Below are 21,528 nucleotides of genomic sequence, written 5' to 3'. Positions count from 1 at the left end.
AGTATGGCGTCTCCTTCGTCCTGACGCTGTTTTTGTTTTTGGAAGTAGGAATGAGTGTACATACATACTTGAGAACGTGGACCGTACCACCCGAGGTGCCTACTGCAGGGCTATTAGCCCATACAGGGCAGCTCTTGTTCTCTCCACCTGATTCCTTCCTCGGTTCACGGGTGTCTGCGGGTGGCCTCTTGGCCCTTCTGAGACGGCTCCTGCCCCTCTCCTATGCTTGTCTAACATTGCTGGAGTTCGGGGCCCCGCCTCCACCTTGTTCCATGGTGCAACAGTGGGGGTGCCTGTTCGGTGGTACATTTTCCTGTGTGGAGGGTGTTTTGTGCTCGCCTCCTTGTGCTTGCAGGATTGGGTTCTGGCTCTTTGGTTCCGCCTCTCCCCTGTCGTTCGCCTGTCGAGCGGATTCTGTGCTTCATGGGCGCTCTCATTTCTGCTCTTGGGGCTGTGTATGGGGACAGCCCTAGTTGGGCTGCCTAATGTGTTCCTTCGATTGCCTGTTCCACTGCACACGTTTCTTCTACCGTCCCTGTGGCTCAGTTGGGTGCTCGGTTTCCGCCTGTGTCCCCTTGTGTGCCATTCATGTTCCGATTTATCTTTATCTTCTCTGTCGCTTCCTCGGGGAGTGTGGTGACGTTCTGCTGCGGTTTTGGTACTGCAGCTGCGTGTCGGGGTTGGTTGTGGCATTTTGTTCGGCCCTTCCGTGCTCCTTCTGGGGCCCTCCTTCCTTGCCGGTCTTGCTGTGCCGGGCCTGGTTTTTCCATGTTCCTTGGATTCTCTGTCCTGTCCTCGTTGTCCTCGCCTCGTTGAGCTGGCTGGGGATGAGCTTGGGGTCTTCGTCTCGCCCCTCTCCTATCCTCGGATTTTGGTTCAAGTTCCAGAGCCTAGTGGGCTTCCTTCCTTAGTGTTTTTCACGGCTGCCCCGGGGTTTTTCTTGACGCTGGGGCTTAGGGGGGACAGCTCGGCCCCAGGGCCTGCAGGGTGGGTTCCTGGGGCTGGGGGGGGGGCGGGGCTAACGTGAGGGGCCTCAGGCCCCGTTGGTCCCCGCCGGGGTATTTCTACCCCTCTGGGCGGGGCTTGCAGTTTTGTGGTGTGGGGTTTTTCTGTTCCCCCCTTTCCGCACGTGCTTTGTGGGCGTCGGCCCTCTCCCTGGGCTCGGTTTCCTTGTCCATTGTGCCCATTTCTTCCGTCCTGTAGGTGGGTGCTTTTCTACGGTCTTCGCCCCTTTTTTCCGGGACGGGTCTTCTTCCGTCATGTCCCCCTCTTCTTGGGGTTTCTGCATGACTTTTGGTCTCGGGTGTGATGGGGTTTTTGTGCCTTCGTCCTTTGTGTGTGCTTCTTTTTGTTCTCGAAGGTTCGGGACGGTTTTGCTCCTTCCCATTTTCTGGTATGTCATTCGGTTGAGCTTCCCTCCGGTCTTTTCTAGGGCTTGTGGGTCCTATTCCAGGCAGTTTCTGGGTGTTTGGCCTTGTTCTTTTGTTCATATCTCTTCTCTTAGCGCTGTCTCGGCGCTACTCGTTTTCCTGGGGGCGATTTTGCTCCTCTTAATGAGTCTTTTCACTCCTGCCCTTCTGCAGGATGTTGGTGTGGGGCGGCTCCTTATGCAGGTTCCTTCCCTGTCGGCTGCACTTGTGGCGGTGGACTTGCATGCTTGTGGCATTTTGGTTTTGGTCCTGCATTTTCTTTTCCCCCCTGGGGCTGTCATAGGATTGGCTTGCGGAGGATGTAGAGGCACTTGGGACCGTTCCTGGGTCTGGCACCTTGGTTTCTGCTGCTAGCTTTCGGTATCGATGTTCCTTCTGTGCCGTTTCGCAGGCTGTCTCGTGCATTGTTTCACCTCCGGCCTGCTCATGCACTGCCTGTACCATTCTGGTCTTTGGACCGGGTGCTCTCCTGTTTTTCTTCTCCTTGGTTGTTGTGGCTCCTTCGGTTCAGGTTTGTTTTGCCTCGGCTCTCTTTTTATGTTGGCATTGGCCTCTGGGGGTCGTGTGGCAGAGCTTCATGCTCTTCTCAGGCGCAGTGGTTTTTGGCTCCTGTGGTCGTGGTCATAGGTCTCTTCGTCTGCAGCTGTTCTCCCTTTTTCTGGCGAATGATGTGCCTGCTGCTTTCCGGAGGGGTCCTTGGGTTGTCTCAACTTCGTGTTGAGGTGTGGTTCACCGACCGCCTCCCGGGTATGTCCCCTTGTTTTCTTAGGTAGTCTTTGGTGAATAAGCTCCGGGGAGCCGTAGGAGCGCCCCCCAGAAAACCAGCGTTGAATGTAATGAAACACCATTTTCTGGGCGAGTCCCAGAGGCTTCCCGGCACCCTCCCGCCCTCCGGTCGGCGTTTTTTTTCGCGGTTTTGATATCCAGCCTCAGAACTGGGGCAGGGATCACCGGCGCGGGGGGTCTGGGGCTCCCCCTTCCCCCTCCCGGGAGGGGAGAGTTGCGCAGACATGCGGCAGCGAGGCTCGTGTGACGTCATGCTTGTTAGTTTATTTTTTCTGGGGGAGTTCTGTCCACTCGTTTGTCGATTTTTGTTGTTAACCAGAATAAGGGTTTGTTTTGTGGCGCTTACCTTTCTGGGTGCCTGTCCCGGTCGATGGCAGATGTAGAATGCTCCAAATCACATGTGCAATTCTATGGGCCATTGCTCCCCATGCCTCTGAGGGGGGCCAGGTTCTGGCTCATGGTCCCCGGTAGGCCTAGAACGCCACCCACATCGACTGATGCAAAATAGTTAGGGTATCCATATCAGCCATGGATAGCTCCGGGGAGCCTCCGGGACTCACCCAGAAAATGGCGTTTCATTACATTCAACGCTGGTTTTTTTAATCAGATAGGGTTTGCTTTGGGGTACCTATCCTTTCTTTGGTGCCTGTCTTGGTCGATGGCAGACATAGAATGCCTTCCAACCTCACGAGGCTTTCTATAGGCCATTGCTCCTCGTGCCTCTCTGAGGGGGGCCTAGGCTCTGGTTTGTGGTCCCTGTTAGGCCTAAGAACTCCATTCACTTGGCTGATGCCACGGTCTAATTCACTCATATCAGCCCGGATAGCTCCAGGGAGCCTCTGGTCTCACCCAGAAGATGGCATTTCATTACATCAATGCTGGTCTTTTAGGTCCAGATAGACAGTTGACCAACCATCTCTTTCCTGTAGAATCTCTGTGATTCATAAAAACTAAGTAGATTTGTTACACAGGATCTTCCTGTTCAAAAACCATACCGTCTGTCCATTATGATGTCATTATTGTATTCTCCAGGTGTTCTACCCATTGTTGTGTTAACAACAATGGATCAACCCATTTGGTGTTAGCTATTTTTTTCTAATGTTTTAACTACCATACTTGTTAATGATACGGGTTTATAATTTAGAGGGTCTTTTTGGATACCATTTCTGGGGGGAGCCCCGTCGGCTCCCCGGAGCTATCCCAGGCTGATATGCTAATGTCAGACTTTGGCATCAGTCATGTGTATGGAGTTCTTAGGCCTACCGGGGACCACGGCCAGAACCGGGCCCCCTCAGAGAGGCAAGGGGAGCAATGGCCTATAGAAGCCCCCGTGTAGTTGGAAGCATTCTATGTCTGCCATCGACCGGAACAGGCACCCAGAAAGGTAAGCGCCCCAAAACAAACCCCTATTCTGGTTAAAATTGCTACCTAAAACCGAACTAGTGGATAGAACTCCCCAACCGAAAACAAGCAAACTAGTGTGACGTCACACACTGCCGCGCCGCTGTCTGCGCAGCTCCCCCCTCCCCGGGAGGGGGAAGGGGGAGCCCCAGACCCCCCGCGCCGGCTACCCACACCTCAGTTCTTGAGGCTGATGCTATAGGTTGGGGAGTCGGCCGTGGCGCAGTTTATTCAGGCTGCGTCGGCGGCTTGTCGTCCGATGTCGGACTTGTTGGTTTTCCGGGGGTCCCGGGGTGGGTCTTCCCGGAAAGGTCGTGCCAGGGCTCGGGGTTCCTCTCGTCGTGGTAGGCCTCTGGTGTCAGGTTTGGGGTTGGCTCCTCCTGCGGACCCTCCCTCGTCTGGTCGGCGCGGTGTTCGCGCTGTGCGGGGTTCTGGGTCTCGTAGGGGTCGCCGGCCCTTTCGCGGTTTGCCCCTTTGACGGGGCGATGGGGGGGCGGCTTGCGCTGTTCGCCCGCGCCTGGTCCCACGATTCGTGGGCCTTTCGGGTCGTGTCTCGCGGCCTGCGGTGGCGTTGGGTGGCCCCTCCCCTCTTTGGGGGGTCGGGGCTGGCAGGGCAGGCTTCTTCCCCTGCGCTCTGTCGAGTCGTCTTGGAGTGGGTACGCTTGGGCGTCGTCGAAACGACGTCGTCCCTCAGATGGGTTTCCCGTCTGTTTCCGGTTCCGAAACGGGACTGCGCGGACCTGCGGTTCATTCTGGACTTGTCCCGTCTGAACCCCTGGGTTCATTGCCCCTCCTTTCGGATGACTACGCTGTCTCAGGTTCGGCTCCTCTTGGAGCCGGGAGCTTGGATGGTGTCCCTGGACCTCCGGGACGCTTCTTGGCATGTCCCGATTCATCCGCGGTTCAGGGACTGGCTCGGTTTTGTAGTGGGGCATCTGAGTTACCGCTTTCGTTGTCTCCCGTTCGGGTTGAACCTGGCACCTCGCGTGTTCACACGCCTTACACGGGTTGTGGTGGCTCGTTTGCGTCTCCTAGGTGTTCGAGTGTTGGCCTACCTCGACGACTGGCTGGTTTGGGCTCCCAGCCAGTCAGCTTGCTTGCTAGCCAGGGATTTGGTTCTTTCCCAGCTCGCCGGGTTCGGGTTCTTGGTGAACTGGAGGAAGTCCCATCTGGTTCCCTCTCCGGTTCGGACATGGCTGGGTCTCGTGTGGGACTCTCGAACCGCCTCCTTGTCTCTCCCTCCGGAGTCTCTCCTGCGGCTGCGGTCCCGCCTTCGTCTGTTTCTGGAGGGCCCTCGGGTCACCCGGCGGTTGCTCGAGGGGCTGTGCGGGAGCCTGAACTTCGCGATGGTGGTCTACCCGCCGGGTCGGGTTTGGCTTCGACGGCTGTTCTGGTTCCTTCGGGGTTCCCCCTTCCGCCTCTCTCGCGATCGCAGAGTTCGACCCCCGGGGGACTTGCGTCGGTTGCTGCGTCACCGGTTTCCTCTTCGGGTTTTTCGGGGTTCAGTGCCTTGGCGCCTACCCGAGCCCTCGCTCGATGTGTACACGGATGCGTCGTCTCGGCTGGGGTTTTGTGACCAGTGCTCACCAGGCCGGCCAGGGGCGTTGGGATCCGTCCTTCCGTCGAGCTCACAGTACGGTGTGGGAGTTCGCGGCAGTGTGGTTTGCTCTGGGGAGGATTCGGGTGGCCCGCGGATCGACGATTCGGCTCCATTCGGACTGCTCTCCGGTGGTTCATTGCCTGAACCGCGGGGGTTCGATGCGGTCCTTGTCTCTTTGGGGTTGGTCGCTTCGGGTGACTCGTCTGCTGAGTTCTCGGGGTTTGGCTCTCCTGGCGGTTCACGTACGGGGCGTGTCCAACGTCTTGGCTGACGCCCTGTCTCGCTTCGTTCCTCTCTCCACGGAGTGGACGGTCGACGACGAGTCCTTCCTTTGGCTTTGCCAGACGTTCGGGCGCCCCGAGGTGGACCTCTTCGCGTCGGCGTGGTCGCGGCGTCTTCCCGTTTATGCGGCGCCCTTCCCCGATTGCGAGGCCTTCGGGGTCGATGCCTTTCGGCTCGACTGGACGAGGTGGGGGTTCCTGTATCTCTTTCCCCCGGTTCGGCTGTTGCTCCAGGTCCTGACTCGCTTAGAGACTTACCGGGGGAGAGTTGTCCTTCTGGCCCCTTGGTGGCCGGCCCAGCCTTGGTTTCAGGCGCTGGTTGCTCGGTGTCCGAACCCGAGGGTTTTTCCCGCGGCTCCACCTCTTTCAGCAGATCGGGCCGGTACGTCACGTAGCTGGTTCAATCTTCTCCTCGAGTCTTCGCGTATGGTTTTTTTGACTCGAGTCTATCATCATCTCTATGGTGATCAGGTGGCCTCCTTGTTGGTGTCCCACCTGAGGGCTTCTTCTCGGCAGCAGTATGCAGTTTTCCTGGCGGTCCTTCCGTTTCTTTTTGCGTCTTCGTCGTGTTAGCTCCTTGTCTGTTCGGGTGGTCTTGTCCTTCCTCTCGTGGTTGTTTCAGGACCGTCATCTTATGCCTAACACTGTCGCTTCGTATCGTGCGGCGCTGGCGGAGCCGCTTCAGCTTGCTTTCTGTATCGATGTTACGTCTGCGCCGTTTCGCAAGCTGTCTCGTGCATTGTTTCACCTCCGGCCTGCTCATGCGTCGCCTGAGCCGTCCTGGTCTTTGGACAGAGTGCTCGCTTTCCTTTCATCTCCTCGTTTCGTTGTGGCCCCTTCGGTCCAGGATTGTTTTTCCAAGGCACTTTTCTTGTTGGCTTTGGCCTCTGGGGGTCGGGTAGGGGAGCTTCATGCTCTCCTCCGGCGCAGGGGTTTCTGCTCTTTTGGTCGTGGTGATAGTTTTGTTCGTTTGCAGCCGTCTCCTTCTTTTCTGGCGAAGAATGAGACTGCTGCGTTCCGGAGGGGTCCATGGGTGGTTGATGCTTGGTTGGTCTGGCCGGGGGTGCATCATGTTTTGTGATCGGCGGTTGCAGCCAGTTGTCTCGGCTTCGAGTTGAGGGGTGAGCGACGACCGCCTCCCGGGTAAGTCCCTCTTTTTCTGTCTGTGGGTAGTTAGCTCCGGGGAGCCGACGGGGCTCCCCCCAGAAAACCAGCGTTGAATGTAATGAAACGCCATTTTCTGGGTGAGTCCCGGAGGCTCCCCGGCATCCCTCCCTCCCTCCGGTCGGCGGTTTTTCGCGTTTTTGACATCCAGCCTCAAGAACTGAGGTGTGGGTAGCCGGCGCGGGGGGTCTGGGGCTCCCCCTTCCCCCTCCCGGGGAGGGGGGAGCTGCGCAGACAGCGGCGCGGCAGTGTGTGACGTCACACTAGTTTGCTTGTTTTCGGTTGGGGAGTTCTATCCACTAGTTCGGTTTTAGGTAGCAATTTTAACCAGAATAGGGGTTTGTTTTGGGGCGCTTACCTTTCTGGGTGCCTGTTCCGGTCGATGGCAGACATAGAATGCTTCCACTAACACGGGGGCTTCTATAGGCCATTGCTCCCCTTGCCTCTCTGAGGGGGCCCGGTTCTGGCCGTGGTCCCCGGTAGGCCTAAGAACTCCATACACATGACTGATGCCAAAGTCTGACATTAGCATATCAGCCTGGGATAGCTCCGGGGAGCCTCCGGGACTCACCCAGAAAATGGCGTTTCATTACATTCAACGCTGGTTTTTTGTAGATTGGAATTATGTTTGCCATTTTCCATATACTGTATCTGCTAAGATTCCTGTGCGCAGGGATTGGTACCTGTTAGCAGTCTGCTGGCTGATATATTTTACCTATACTGTATATCTTTGTTTTATTTGGAGAAAGAACCATTATAGTATTGGAATTATTAAAAAAAATCCTATTTGGGAAATCTTTACTAGCTTTAAAAGATTCTGTATTTGGTATTTGTTGACTTAAAACGACTTGGTAATCTCTCAATCCTTTCTTTCACAGCTCCTACGGTCACCAGAAGAATAATACCTGCAGTGCCAGAAACCAGTGGCATTGAATAATACCTGCAGTGTCAGGACCCAGTGGTATTGAATAATACCTGCAGTGTCAGCATCCACACACAGTGTCAGATATACTGCATACATGTTGTCAGCAGTATTATGAAACACATTATGGTGTAAGAAATACTACATGTAAATGGGTAAGACTGTCTTCAGCACACTCATGTGAATGACTATATGTATTATCAATATGTCATGCATTATTAACATCTCATGCACTATGGTAACAAAGGAAATGTGTATTTAAATTAAATTTGGTGTATCATTAATTTTAAAATCTCAGTATTTGTTAGTTCATTGTGTATGTGGTACAGTATTGTTTTTAATACTATTGTTTGGCAAGAAAACATTTTAAGATTTTCAAATTAATTATTTTTATTATCAGGTTCTAATATAAAAAAGTTTAATATATATTTTAAGTTTTAAAACATTACATACTGTTTCTCCTATGTGAGCCATTGTAAATGTTGAGAAAGCATTTAAAATAAATAATCTTTATACTCTATAGTAATTATGAATTTTTTCTTAGGTAATTTGCTCTTAAGCTCAAAAGGCTCTCCAAATAAGATAATATATCAGTGTTCTTAATGCTCAGAATTTATTTATTTATTTACATATTTACATGAATGTATAAGGGATTTAAAAATAACAATGTGCATGGTACATGTTTGCAAATGACAAACCACATGAGGGTCCACTGTACCTGACTCTTGTGCTGTGGTTATATTTATAATAAGACATCCATCAGTTCTGTGGTTATGTTTATAATTAAACATCCCAAATTCTGTGGTCATATTTGTAATAAGGTTCTGTAGTGAAACATCTTAATACTGTGGCTGTATTTATAATAAACCATCCCTCTCTGCTGTTGCTATATGTACAGTATGATAAAACAGTATAATTATAAATAAATTTATAATATATTTAGTTTTCCTATGCAAAGACATTTTGCTAAATCTTAAAAAAAAAAATTGCCACAGGATTTGTTTGTAATGTTTACAAAGTTATACACGGACACTAACTTTCCTGCTGGTGAACGCATGTGGAGACGTAGATTTGTATGTTTGCTTTTACACTTGCTGATTCACAGGAAATATTGTACAGTATATTTTATGTCTAGCACATTTTATAATATAATAAGCACAATATTATCTTACTATTTATGAATAATACCAGTGGTTTACATATTGTAACTTTTTTCCATTCTCTTGTGTCTTTGACAAGTAATTAAATTACTTTATATTCCTACAAAAGTTAATTAGATTATTCCAATTGCTTATCTGATATTGAGTGCCATCTGTTGACAACAGAGTTAACACTATAACCTGTGTGCTCTATTCTGGTTACTCTATACTGATTGCAATGTAGTTACTTGAATTATTTATGTATCCGACAGTCCAAGTGTTTTTGGCATCTCTTAACAATATTTGCTTTAGTAATAAATAAAAGCTCATGCATTTAAAATATATCAAATAAATTACTAAGATTTATAAAGAACACAACAATTTATAAAGGAGACAAATACTAATAATAATTGTCTACAAGACTTAACTAATGAAATGTAGAATATTTCATTAGATAATACTTGCTTTTTGGATCAAATAGCTGTAAAGGTTTATACAATCAAGAAAACTGTACAAATATTTATTCAAAAGAAAAATGTCATCAGTGTTGAATGTTCAAAATTATATTATGAAAACATCTCACATAATAGCATACAAAACATTTAGAGAAAAAAAGTAAATACATTGTTTAAACTACTTTCAAAAATATCAAAATTTATATAAGTGACCATTCAGGAGAAAAGTCATATCACTGTAGAATGTGTCTGAAAGACTTAAAAAATAAATTATGGCTAATAACACACACACAAGGATTCATACAGGAGAAAAACCATATCACTGTTCAGTGTGTCAAAAAGACTTTTCACAAAAATCATCTCTAATAAGGCACATTTGGGTTCACAGAGAAAGGAAACCATATCACTGTTCAGTATGTCAAAAAGACTTTAAACTTAAATCAAATCTAATAACACACATGAGGATTCATACAGGAGAGAAACCATATCACTGTTCAGTATGTCAAAAAGACTTTTCACACAAATCAAATCTAATAAAGCACATGAGGATTCATACAGGAGAGAAACCATATCACTGTTCAGAGTGTCAAAAATACTTTTCACTTAAATCAAGTCTAATAACACACATGAGGATTCATACAGGAGAGAAACCATATCACTGTTCAGAATGTCAAAAAAACTTTACACGAAAATCATCTTTAATAAAACACATGAGGATTCATACAGGAGAGAAACCATATCACTGTTCAGTATGTCAAAAAGACTTTTTACTTAAATCAAATCTAATAACACACATGAGGATTCATATAGGAGAGAAACCATATCACTGTTCAATATGTCAAAAAGACTTTAAATCAAATCTAATAACACACATGAGGATTCATACAGGAGAGAAACCATATCACTGTTCAGTATGTCAAAGAGACTTTTCACACAAATTATCTCTAATAACACACATGAGGATTCATACAGGAGAGAAACCATATCACTGTTCAGAGTGTCAAAAAGACTTTTCACTTAAATCAAGTCTAATAACACACATGAGGATTCATACAGGAGAGAAACCATATCACTGTTCAGAATGTCAAAAAAACTTTACACGAAAATCATCTTTAATAAAACACATGAGGATTCATACAGGAGAGAAACCATATCACTGTTCAGAATGTCAAAAAGACTTTTCACAAAAATCAAATCTAATAACACACATGAGGATTCATACAGGAGAGAAACCATATCACTGTTCAGAGTGTCAAAAAGACTTTTCACAAAAATCAAATCTAATAAAGCACATCAGGATTCATACAGCATAAGAGTCATTTGAATATTGTCAAAAACACACAGAAATCACAATAGCGTGATGCATCAATGAACAAATCCACAAGGACCATGACGAGGATTTGAACCTACGTCCGAGATCATCCCAGACGCTGCCTTATCGACTGAGCTACAACATGGTAAAATGAGTTGAAACCAGAAGTTTTACTGAACTTGAATCCTGCAACCTCTCCGAGACACAAACCAGGGTTTTACACAACTCCCCCATGCACTCTAGCTATGTCAATAGGCCGTTCTACCTCTTCTGACGTAGGTTCGAATCCTCGTCACGGCCCTTGTGGATTTGTTCATTGAAGCATCACGCTATTGTGATTTGTGTGTGTAATGAAGTGAGGGGAAGAGGTAGAACCACCAAAGAACTCCCTCCCAAAAGAAAACAATAAAACTTACTTGGCGTGGTTATTACTTTCTCTTTTCCCCTCCAGCTTTTACTGCACATAACTCGACTGCTCTCTTGATCTGTCTTGATATTCCCTTCATCCCTCAACTTTTTCAGTCGCCCATTCAGTGTTTTGTGGTCCGTATCTTTGTGAGTAAATGGTATACAGTCTGTTCCGTTTATTTCCCCTCAAATTTTACGCTTTCTCTTCATGATCCTAAACACTTGTTGGACTCTTTACCAGAGCCTGTGCTCCTTTTGGATGATTTTAACTGTCAGCATACCCTCTGGGGAGATATTCTGACAAACACCCGGGGACGCCTTCTTGAACCATTTGTGCTCACTTCTCTTCCTTTATAACTAGTGAATTCTGGTGAACCCACTCATGTTGATTCCCACCATTTCCTGTATCTGCTTTCTGCTCATCTTCTCTTTATATGGATTTCACCTGGCGGGTTCTTGATGACCTACATAAGTTACCTTTTCCCCATCCTTCTCACTTTTCTTTTCTTCTAACCCTCCCCTCTCTTTCCCTAGGTGGAAGTTTGACAAGGCTGTTTGGAACCTCTTTACCTTTGTGTTACTCTTTCCAACCTCTCTGATTTTCCTCTTTCCCGAGCCCCCCTCCTCCTTTCATGACAGTTTTTGATGCTGCCCTCAGCTCTGTTCCTCGCTCTACCTCCCGGGGCGCACAGAAGTGTGTTCCCTGGTGGAATGCAGCCTGTGCTCAGGCTGTCCTCTGTAAGCGTGCGGCCTAGAAGAAATACCGATGTTGACGGACGCCTGTTTCTTTGCTTTTGCATCAAAATTCAAGTGTGGTGGCTCGTAGGGCCATCTGTACGACTAAGAGTGAGAGTTGGAGATGTTTCATTTCCACTATTATGTCTAACACCCTTCTGCCCCTGATCTGGGAGGAAAGCTGCAAGTTAGTGGGTAAGTTTTTTCCAGATGTCTTGCCAGTTCTTCACCTCTGTGGTTCTATTGTGGCAGATCCAGTCTCGGTCAAAACCGAACTGGGTTCACACTTTTCAACTGTTAGCTCCGATTCTCCTCTTCCTCCTTTCCTTACTCTTAAGCCTCTTCTTGAATCTTGTCACTTAGATTTTCAAACGCCTCTTCATCTTCTTTATAACGCTCCTTTCTCTCTCAGAACTCCAGTCTGCCCTGGCCTTCTGCGGTTCTACAGCAGCGGGTTCAGATGATATTCATTATGTAATACTTTGACATCTCCCTCCATACACATTTCAGTATTTACTGAATGTTTATAACAGTGTCTGGGAGTTGTCATCAGTTCCCGAGGACTGACTTGAGGCGGTTATTCTTCCTATTTGAAAACCTAGTTCTCTGTGGTCATTCCCTAAAGACTTTTGCTCCATTGCTTTAACGAGTTGTGTCTGCAACCTCTTTAAATGTATGGTCAGTGTCAGTCTGATATGGTTCTTGGAATGCTATCACCCCCTCTCTCCTTCTCAATTTGGCTTTCGCAAGTGTTGCTGCATGACTGATGTCCTCCTGAACTTAGAGGTCTATGTTTGTACTACCTTTGCTGTGAAGACCTTCGTGGTTGCAGTCCTTTTTGACCTGGAAAAGGCGTATGACACCACCTGGAGATATCACATTCTGTTCCAACTCTGTTCTTTTGGCCTTCGTGGCACTCTCCCTCTCTAACTAAAGATCTTTCTCTCTTGTCGTTCCCTTAGAATGAGATTCTAAGGGAACCTCTCTGCCTCTTTTCGGCAATACGAAGGTGTACGTCAAGGTTGTGCTCTGAGCACTACTATATTCCTGGTAACCCTCAATGGTCTTCTTTCCTCACATCCCTCTGGCATTTTCTCAGCTCTCTATGTTGATGATCTTACCCTCTGCTGTCAAGGTGATGACTCGCCTTTTCTGCAATGGCATCTTCAACTTGCGATTGATGCCATGTCGTCCTGGGCCACCAATCATGGCTTCAAGTTCTCTCCAACTAAGACTTGTGCTATGACCTTTACTCGGAAGCAGGTCGTTCTTCGACCCCACTCTGTCCTCTTTATAGTAATTCTCTTTTATAAAGGATAGTGTTAAACTTTTTGGGTTTATCTTTGACACTTGCTTGTCTTGATCACCCCATATCTCTTACCTTCGAGTTGAATGCTTCAAAGCCCTTAACTTACTTAAGGTCTTGTCCCATACTTCCTGGGGAGCTGAAAGGCACATGCTGCTCTCTTTACATTCCTTTCTCATGCTGTCTAAACTCGATTATGGCTGTCTTGCTTACTCTTCTGCCTCCCCCCCCCCTTCTCTGTTCAGCTCGTTGATGCCATGAGGGGGGCTTAGTGGGCGGCTGCTGAAGTGGACAGTCCTCTGCCCTTTTGTAGCCTTGTGCTCCTGCTGCTATCCTCTCTAATTGTGCTGAACAACTTTTCCTTTTCCTTCTGTTTCGTTTTTCTCCCCCCCTCTTCTCCTATCTACTTGTCGTTTCCTGCCGACCTTTTGCTTGTTTTGGTTATTCCTTTGGACTACTACTAATTTGACGCCCGTGTGCTTGAGGAGGCATACTCTTGCACCCGTAGAACTGTAGTGTGTAGAACTGTAGTACCCAAAGTCGAGAGCGAGGGGAACTTTTTATTGTCAATCCTCCTTTCATCACTGAACACGATCTCGACAGACTGACGGTTCTTAAGGTGGCGTTTGTGGGGCGTATACTCACGACACAGCCCTAGGAGGCCCCGGTGTGATCAGCAATAGCTTCTTGTTGGGTGTCCTGCCTCTAACTGTTGCTTCATGGTGGGTGTGGGGGCACATTTGTGAATGACTGTTTCTATTTTGTCCTCATGTTAAATTCTGTTTCTCCTTTACCTTCTCAGGCTCGTGGGGTGGGCAACCAAGCCCCCCGAGTCGGTCCGTGTTGGAAGACCGGGCTCTGGAGCCTCCGCTGCATTGGGCCCCGACCCTGCTCCTCCTTTGGCCCGAATGTTTTGGCATTTTGGCATTAATGTGCATTTACAAAGGTGAAATGTAATTCTGATCAGTGTTACGGACCCGAGCCCAGCGTCCGAGCACGGAGCAGTGACGACCGCGCCATCTGTGGGTCAGGGCCGTGGAGTGGCCTAACCAGCGGAGCTGATTGGAACCTGGCAGCTACAGGCTAGATTTGTGGTTGACGGCCTCCACGACCGTGCACCCAGTGGGACTGTGATTTGGCTGACCTGTGGCCGGGGTAGACTCGCCGAGGGAATCAAAAAATTCATTGTGAGGCCACAAGAGAACCAGGACCACTCGTCTTGAGCACCGTGAACGTCTTGAGTCTTCGGAGGAAGACAAGTGATTGTAAATAAGTGTAGTAATAATAACAGTGTGTGACTGTTTATATATTTATTTATGGTGGTGGTGCTAATATATACTTAATAGAGAGCAGTTTTATCCCTTCCCCTTTAATTTACTTGCGTTATGGAACACACCCCTTGAAAGCCACTACTAGCTTGGGGCTGGATACCCTAACTCTAACAACATCAGAGAAAGAACCCAGTTGCGACCCAATAGGGCTGTAACAATCAGCTTCCATACATACTTTATACACATACATATACATACACACACACACACACACACACATATACCTACATATACATATATACATACATATACATATATACACATGCATTTGTCTCTATCAGCTATCTCTCCCTGTCAGAGTAAAAGAGAAACTAGTGTGCAATTAAGTGCTTAATCACTGAATGTGATTAAGGTGCTTTTACAAGCTCAGGTTATATAGTTACATCACATACATACATTGAGTAATTGATACATTACATGGTTAATCTTGGGTACAAATCCAATATATCAAGTGTTCCAGTACTCATATAGTAATTACACAGTTCAGCATACCTTAGCCCAGGAGGGCGAAAGTCAGTCAATCTACAATATAATGTTCAAGAGAGTGCATGTTTTCTCTTTCACAAAGTTGACACATTGTGTACTTGACATTTGGGTTTTGAGAAAGCTGCCAGATACGTCTATATCCCAAGCATATTCTGGCCACTATAACATCACATTGCCAGGTTCTTGTTCTATTAGTCACACATGTGAATGTCTCCTCACGATATCCATCATAATATTTAATGCTACAACTTTCAGGTCTTTGTGAATTTGTTAGGGTGGTGAGATCTGCATTAGATATTTGTTTAAGTATTCTCTTTGTCACTGCTAATGAAACACCCATATCAATTTCTACCACTGGTTTTCTACAGGCTGTCTTTGCAAGCATATCAACAGTGTCATGCCTTGAGATGCCAACATGTGATGGTATCCATAGGAATTTAATTTCAAATCTGTTTTCTTTAGCAGCTAAAACATTCATTCGAATATCACTGACTATTTTCTGGGTGTCACTACTATGTGCGTTCAATGCCAGGAGTGCACTCTGCGAGTCAAAGTATATAAGTCCACTGCCTTTGTCTTTTAAAAATTCAGTGGCAAGGTATATGCCTGCAAGTTCGGTTTGAGTTGTACTTGCCCAGTCATTGACGTGCTTCATTGCTGTGTGTGTTCAAATATATTACATGCACATTCGGTACATCGTCCACATTCTTCTACAGAGCCGTCGGTATAGCACTGATAAACATCGTTACCCCATATTCTGAGTACTTTCAGTGATGCTTTTCAGTGTTAACTGTTTTAATAATGTAGAGTGCACATTATCCTAATTGCATTGTCCCTCTTACGGTCGTGCACATCCTTGTTGAATGTCCTGACTTCCGGGACGAGCGTGCGTTTTGTTTTCCGACCGTCCCTCGCGTTCGTTTGTATCTCGATGGTATTCTTGGTGACTCGGATACTTTTGATATCGTTCGCCTTATGCGTTTCTGTTCTCGTATTAGCGTCCTTGGTGATATTTAGCGCCCTCTGATTATCCCACACATTTGATGGTGCTACATAACCTTCCTGGTTTGGTGCCTTCTTTTTGATAATTACTTCTGCCTTTCCCTCAACTCTTCGTCGTCGTGATGCTCATCACTGTACTAGGCTACGCCTCAGTTCTGGTGCCTTTCGTTTGATTCCTACCCAGAGCCTGTATGTTGTAACCGGCATCCTGTGTCTACAGGATCAGTGTGATCATTACTGTCTTCACTACTTTGCGCGGTCCCTACAACACCTTCACTCTCACTAATGTCGTACTTTGACCATTACCCCTCCTGTGGACCCTGTTCCCTTTCACCACCTTCCCCTTTCTGTGTGATTGACTTGCTGGCAAGATTCTCTCTCTCGGATCGTCTTGCCAATGTTTTTCCTTGTGTCATTCCATCTTTGCCCCTATAGTGGGTCCCTATTCCTAAGTTTTGACCCCACATGAGTAAAGCTTTTACCCCTCCTACAGTTCTGAAACGAATTTTCCTTGCTCACTTTTATTCACACTCCTGCTTTATCTCCATCTTCACAGATGTATCCAAGTCTGCCGATGATGTAGGCTACTCTGTTGTATTTCCTGACTGCACCTGTATGTGTCGCCTGCCTCTGGAGGCATCTTCATGGCAGAACTCTATGTAATTTTGAATGCTCTTCGTCAACTGCTTTCTCGCTGTCAATCTTCCTTTGTTGTAGTAGACTCGCAGTGCCCTAATGGCTCTGGAGTCCTCTAATCCTGTCCATCCTGTAGTCGTTGAAATTCAATACTGACTGTTTCTTATCTCCTGTAGATTTCAGACAGTCGAGTTTTGCTGGGTTCCCAGTCATATAGGCGTTTCCTTAAATGGAAGTGCTGATGCTGTTGTGAAGAAGGCTAGCCGCACTTGACCCATTTTCCGCAAAGGTGTTCCTTATTTCGACTTCTACCCAGTTATTCATTCCTCAATCCTTGCCCGGCGACAGGATCACTGATCTTCTGTTACTGGTAACAAGCTGCGTGCTCTTAAGGGTAGCATGTCACCACGGCCTTTCTCTTACCACCAAAACCGGCGGTGGGAAACGGCTCTCGCGAGATTATGTATTGGTCATACCCGTTTAACCACTTAACTGCGCCAAGTATTCTCGGTCGGCGGGAAACTGCGCCAACCGAGAAAACTTTGATTTTTCGGTACCAATTCTAAATGTGTACGAGGTTGGTTGTGTACGAAATGGACTCTTAGGACCTCCAGTGAGAGGCAGCCATCTTGGAAAAAATTCCCAGAATGCCCTAGGGCTGTTGGCTGGGTTAGTACTGAATAAGCAACCATTGGTGGCGCACGCGCCTCTGGCTCCCAAACACCTGTTTGAGGTGGTGTTGAAAGATCGTGCTCTGTCGGTGAAATTCAGAACTTATTGTTTTAAGAACATAAAGGTCATAATATTGGTGAAGCTATGCACAATAAGGACCTAACACAAAGGTCGGATGCAAGTGATACAGCACCTATAAGGACGATACAGCGAGCGTATCCAGTTGTAGCTCTGAGTGTCACCCTTGCAATCCTATGCTATCTACAATATATTTAGATGATACATAGACGAATCGTTTTCTGCCTTCAGTGACGATGCATCTGATACAAGTAGCATAGATGAACAGTGTTAGTGGCTTCCATGGTGGTGTTTTCCATAGATATTTTCAAGAATACCTGAATCTCTTCCTAACTGACGGACACTCTTAGAGGCTAGCTGAATCTCTCTCTGACTGACAGACACTCGTGAGGCAAGCTGAATCTTTTCCTGTGAGGGATCATACAAAGCGACCTTTTCAAGACTACCTTGCAAATTGATCTTTTTCAATAACCTTATCAATACTACCTTATGCTTTACAAGCTTGGCCCTCCTCCCCGCTCCTCGTTGATGCCGTGAGGGGGCTTAGCGGGCGGCTGCCAGAGTGTGATGCTCCTTGGGGCAGTCCTCTGTCCTTTTGTAGCCTTGTGGTCCTGCTGCCGTCCTCCAATTGTGCTGAGCGACTTTTCCTTTCCCTTCTGTTTCGTTTTTCTCCCCCCTCTTCTCCTATTTGCTTGTCGTTTCCTGCCGACCTTTTGCTTGTTTTGGTTATTTCTTTGGACTTCCTCTATTTTGACGCCTGGGTGCTTGAGGAGGCATACTCTTGCATTCGTAGAACTGTAGTACCCAACGCCAATAGCGAGGGGAACCTTTTATTGTCAATCCCCCTTTCGTCACTGAACCCGATCTCGACGGACTGTCGGTTCTTAAGGTGGCGGTTGTGGGGCGTATACTTGTGATGCACCCCTAGGAGGCCCAGGCATGATCGGCTATAGCTTCTTGTTGGGTGTCCTGCCTCTAATTGTGGCTCCATGGTGGGTGTGGGGGCACATTCGTGAATGAATATTTCTTTTTCGTAGCGATGTTAACCGATGTTTCAGTTTCTGCTTTACCTTCTCAGGCTCGTGGGGTGAGCGACCAAGCCCCCGAGTCGGTCCGTGTTGGAAGACCGGGTCTGTAGCCTCTGCTGCATTGGGCCCTGACCTTGCTCCTCCTTTAGATTCTGACCCCTCCCCTCGGCTCCCCTCCCTCCTCTGTGGTTGGCCCCAAGCCCCCAGTGGTGACTACCTCGTCCTCTGGTACGGCTCCGTCTCTAGTTGTAACTACTGCTCCTTTTAACCCCCCTCTTTCTCTGGGGGTTCTCAACGCCATCCACGACACGGCCGCCCTCGCCCGATTCCTTCCCATTCTGATACCTATCAAGCCTTGTTTGGTCCCGCTTCGTGAGCCAAATATTTTGATCTCCCTCTTGATCCTGCGCCTCCTGATGATTTCTCCCTCCATCGACATCTCGTTGTTTCCTTGGATGCCTCTGTTACCTTCAACCCCACTCGTCTCGGTACACATGTCGTTGCTGCTCCTTCTCAGGATGCAGCTTCCCGCTTGGCTGCCTTATCCTGCCTTGGCGAGACCCCTGTTCAGGTCTCAAAGAACGCTCAGTTAAATGCCAGTGTTGGCACTATTCTCCTTCCGCCCCATGTTGCGACCGGTGTTCGGAATCTGCGGGACTGCCACGACGATATTCGACATATCCTTGATGCCCAGGGCCATTCTATTCTCCAGGCGGACATGTTTACTCGTCCCCCTCGTGGTAGTCACCGTGAACCCCTTCGGGTTGTGAAGATTACCTTTGATGGTCGGACCCTTCTACCCTCTGTCATTCTTGCTGGTGCCAGGTGCTCTGTCCAGGAGTACATTCCTTCTCCTAGGCTCTGTAACAAGTGCTGGAGGTTTGGGCATGGTGCCCTCTGCTGCTCTGGGACTGTCTCTCTGTCCTTTGTGTGGTGGCGAAGGTTACTCTAAGTCGGAGTGCACTTCTCCCGAGGCTCGTTGCCTCAACTGCAGTGAGGCCCATCCTACCTTCTCCCGTGCGTGTGTCCATTACAAGCTTAAGGCAGCCGTCCTCAACTTGAAGCACCGGGAGCATTTATCTTTTCCTGACGCGAGGCGCCAGGTTCGCCAGCTCCCGCTTTATGCTAATATCTCTTATGCTCATGTGTTGCGCTCTTCCTCTCCTCGTCCTTCCCACCTTCCTCAGACTCTCAACCGTTTCCGGGCCTTTGGTCCCTGATACGCCCACTGCCCTCTCCTCTGTTCCTTTCAGTTCTGTCCCGAAGGGTCTACCTCCTGGTCCTCTGTCTGGGGGTTCCCCTTCTTTCTACCCGGTCTGTCTTGTCTCCTGTGTCTTCTTCCTCGTCTCCCTCCGATCCTCCTTCCCATCCTTCCCCTCCGACTCTTGACTCTTCCCGCCGCCTCTTGGTGCGGGCTGGTGTCCATCGCTCTCCAAACGGTCGTCGTGTGCGCTCTCATTCAGCTTCTCCTGTTGAGACGCTAGAATCCGTTGCCCGGTACGTAGTTGCTGGGACACCTGTCTCTAAGTCAAAAGCGTAAGCCTGGCTCCTCTCCCTCCTCCCCGGCGGGTAAGAAGGTTTCGCTCTCTTCCTCGGCCCCTACTTTTGCCTCTATCGCACCATCCCCTCTCATTTCGGTGGTTGCGCCCTCTGTTCCTGCTATGTAGGTTTCTTTGGCCCCTCTCGGTTGCTGCCCTTGCTGAGGTGCGCTCCCCTCTTTCTCCTCCCCCTCTTCCTGCTGCTGTCCTTGACTGCTACTCTCGGTTGCCTCCTCCTCTTCCTCCTCCTCCTCCGGACCCCGCCCGTCCACCTCTGATCTGTTCTCCCGCTTCCTTCCCTCCGTCTTTGCTCAGTTTAACCATGCCACCTAACCCTGACTTTGCTGACCCTGATCCCGACCCTGACATTCTTTAATGTGCTGTGTTGCTCTTTCACCTTTGTTTCTTCCTTGTTCTCTGTTGTTGTCCTTCCTCTTATCGTCGATGTCTATTCTTCAATGAAACGTTCGAGGTTATTACGCCAATTTCCTTGAACTCCAACTTCTGATTTCGCGGTTTTCGCCTCTTTGTGTCTGTCTCCAGGAGCCAATGCTTGGTGCTCGTCCTGGTCGGTTTTGTGGCTATTCCTTTCTCTCTCTCTCCCCCCCCCCCAGCTGTTGCTGGGGCTCCTAACTCTTCTGCTCTCTTGATTCGCTCTGATGTTCCCTTTGTCCCCTTACTTTTTCCTTTGTCTCTCCATTCTTCTGCTGCTCGTATCTATGTGGGAAATGATACACTGTTCCATTTATCTCCCCCTGAGTGTCCCGCTTTCTCTTCCTGATCTGAAACACTTACTGGACTCCTTGCCGGAGCCTATGCTCCTGCTGGGTGATTTCAATTGTCATCATTCCCCTTGGGGGTGATGTTCTGACGAACACTCGGGGTCGCCTTCTTGAGCCGTTTATCCTCTCTTCCCTGTCTCTTCTGAATTCTGGTGAGCCCCTGCATTTGGACTCTCGGTCTCGCACCCTTTCCTGTCTTGATCTTTCTCTTAGCTCTTCTTCTCTTTACTTAGATTTCACGTGGCAGGTTCTTGACCTCCATGGCAGTGACCATTTCCCCATCCATGTTTCCTTTTTCTCTTTTCGCCCTCCCCTCTCCTTCCCTAGGTGGCAGTTTGCGAAAGCGGACTGGAACCTCTTTACCCTTAGTGCTACTGTCTGTCATGAAAAAGGAGGAGAGAGCGAGGGAGAGGCAGAAGGGAGAGGTCACTGTCTTCGACGCTGCCCTCCGCTCTATTCCTCGCTCTTCCTCTCGGGGTCCACGGAAGTGCGTTCCCTGGTGGAATGCAGACTGTGCTCGGGCTGTCCGCTGTAAGCGTGCAGCCCGGAAGAGACACCGCTGTCAGCAGACAGCCGATTCTTTTGTTTTCTTTCAGAAGGCGAGTGCAGTGGCCCATAGGGCCATCCGTACGGCTAAACTTGAATGTTGGGCATCTTATGTCTCCTCCAATACGTCCGAAACTCCTCTGCCAGAGATCTGGAAGCGTATCCGCAAGATAGCGGGCAAGTTTGTTCCCAATGTTTCACCTGTCGGAAAATCCGACACCATTTAATATATCATACAGATAATAGCTGTATTACCAACAAGTTACCCATAGAAAACGTAACTTGTAGTGGAATTACCATCTAAAGAAAACGGGATATCATCACCACATACCATTATAATTCACCAGCTATTCTGCTGGGAATTATTCTTAAATACATTAGTCTTTGGACTTTACCATCATAAAAACATCTTATATAAATTAACTTAATTATCAATATTAAAGTAGAGTAAATGTGACCCTTCTATCACTTTCTGAAATCTGGACAAAGT

General features: G+C 48.2%; 1 long non-coding RNA gene across 1 annotated transcript in view; it reads left to right on the top strand.

Moving 5' to 3' along the window:
• The window catches only part of LOC138363931 (uncharacterized), a 96,482-nt gene extending 82,194 nt beyond the window's left edge, over positions 1-14,288 (top strand). Inside the window, exon 4 of the long non-coding RNA XR_011228272.1 lies at positions 7,541-14,288. This is a non-coding gene — a long non-coding RNA (uncharacterized lncRNA). The remainder of the gene's footprint in view (positions 1-7,540) is intronic.
• Positions 14,289-21,528: the final 7,240 nt, after the last annotated feature.

The sequence above is a fragment of the Procambarus clarkii genome, chromosome 12 (genome assembly GCF_040958095.1).
Source record: "Procambarus clarkii isolate CNS0578487 chromosome 12, FALCON_Pclarkii_2.0, whole genome shotgun sequence".
In the NCBI taxonomy this organism is placed as follows: Eukaryota; Metazoa; Arthropoda; class Malacostraca; order Decapoda; family Cambaridae; genus Procambarus; species Procambarus clarkii.
This window is presented reverse-complemented; position numbering and strand designations above follow the sequence as displayed.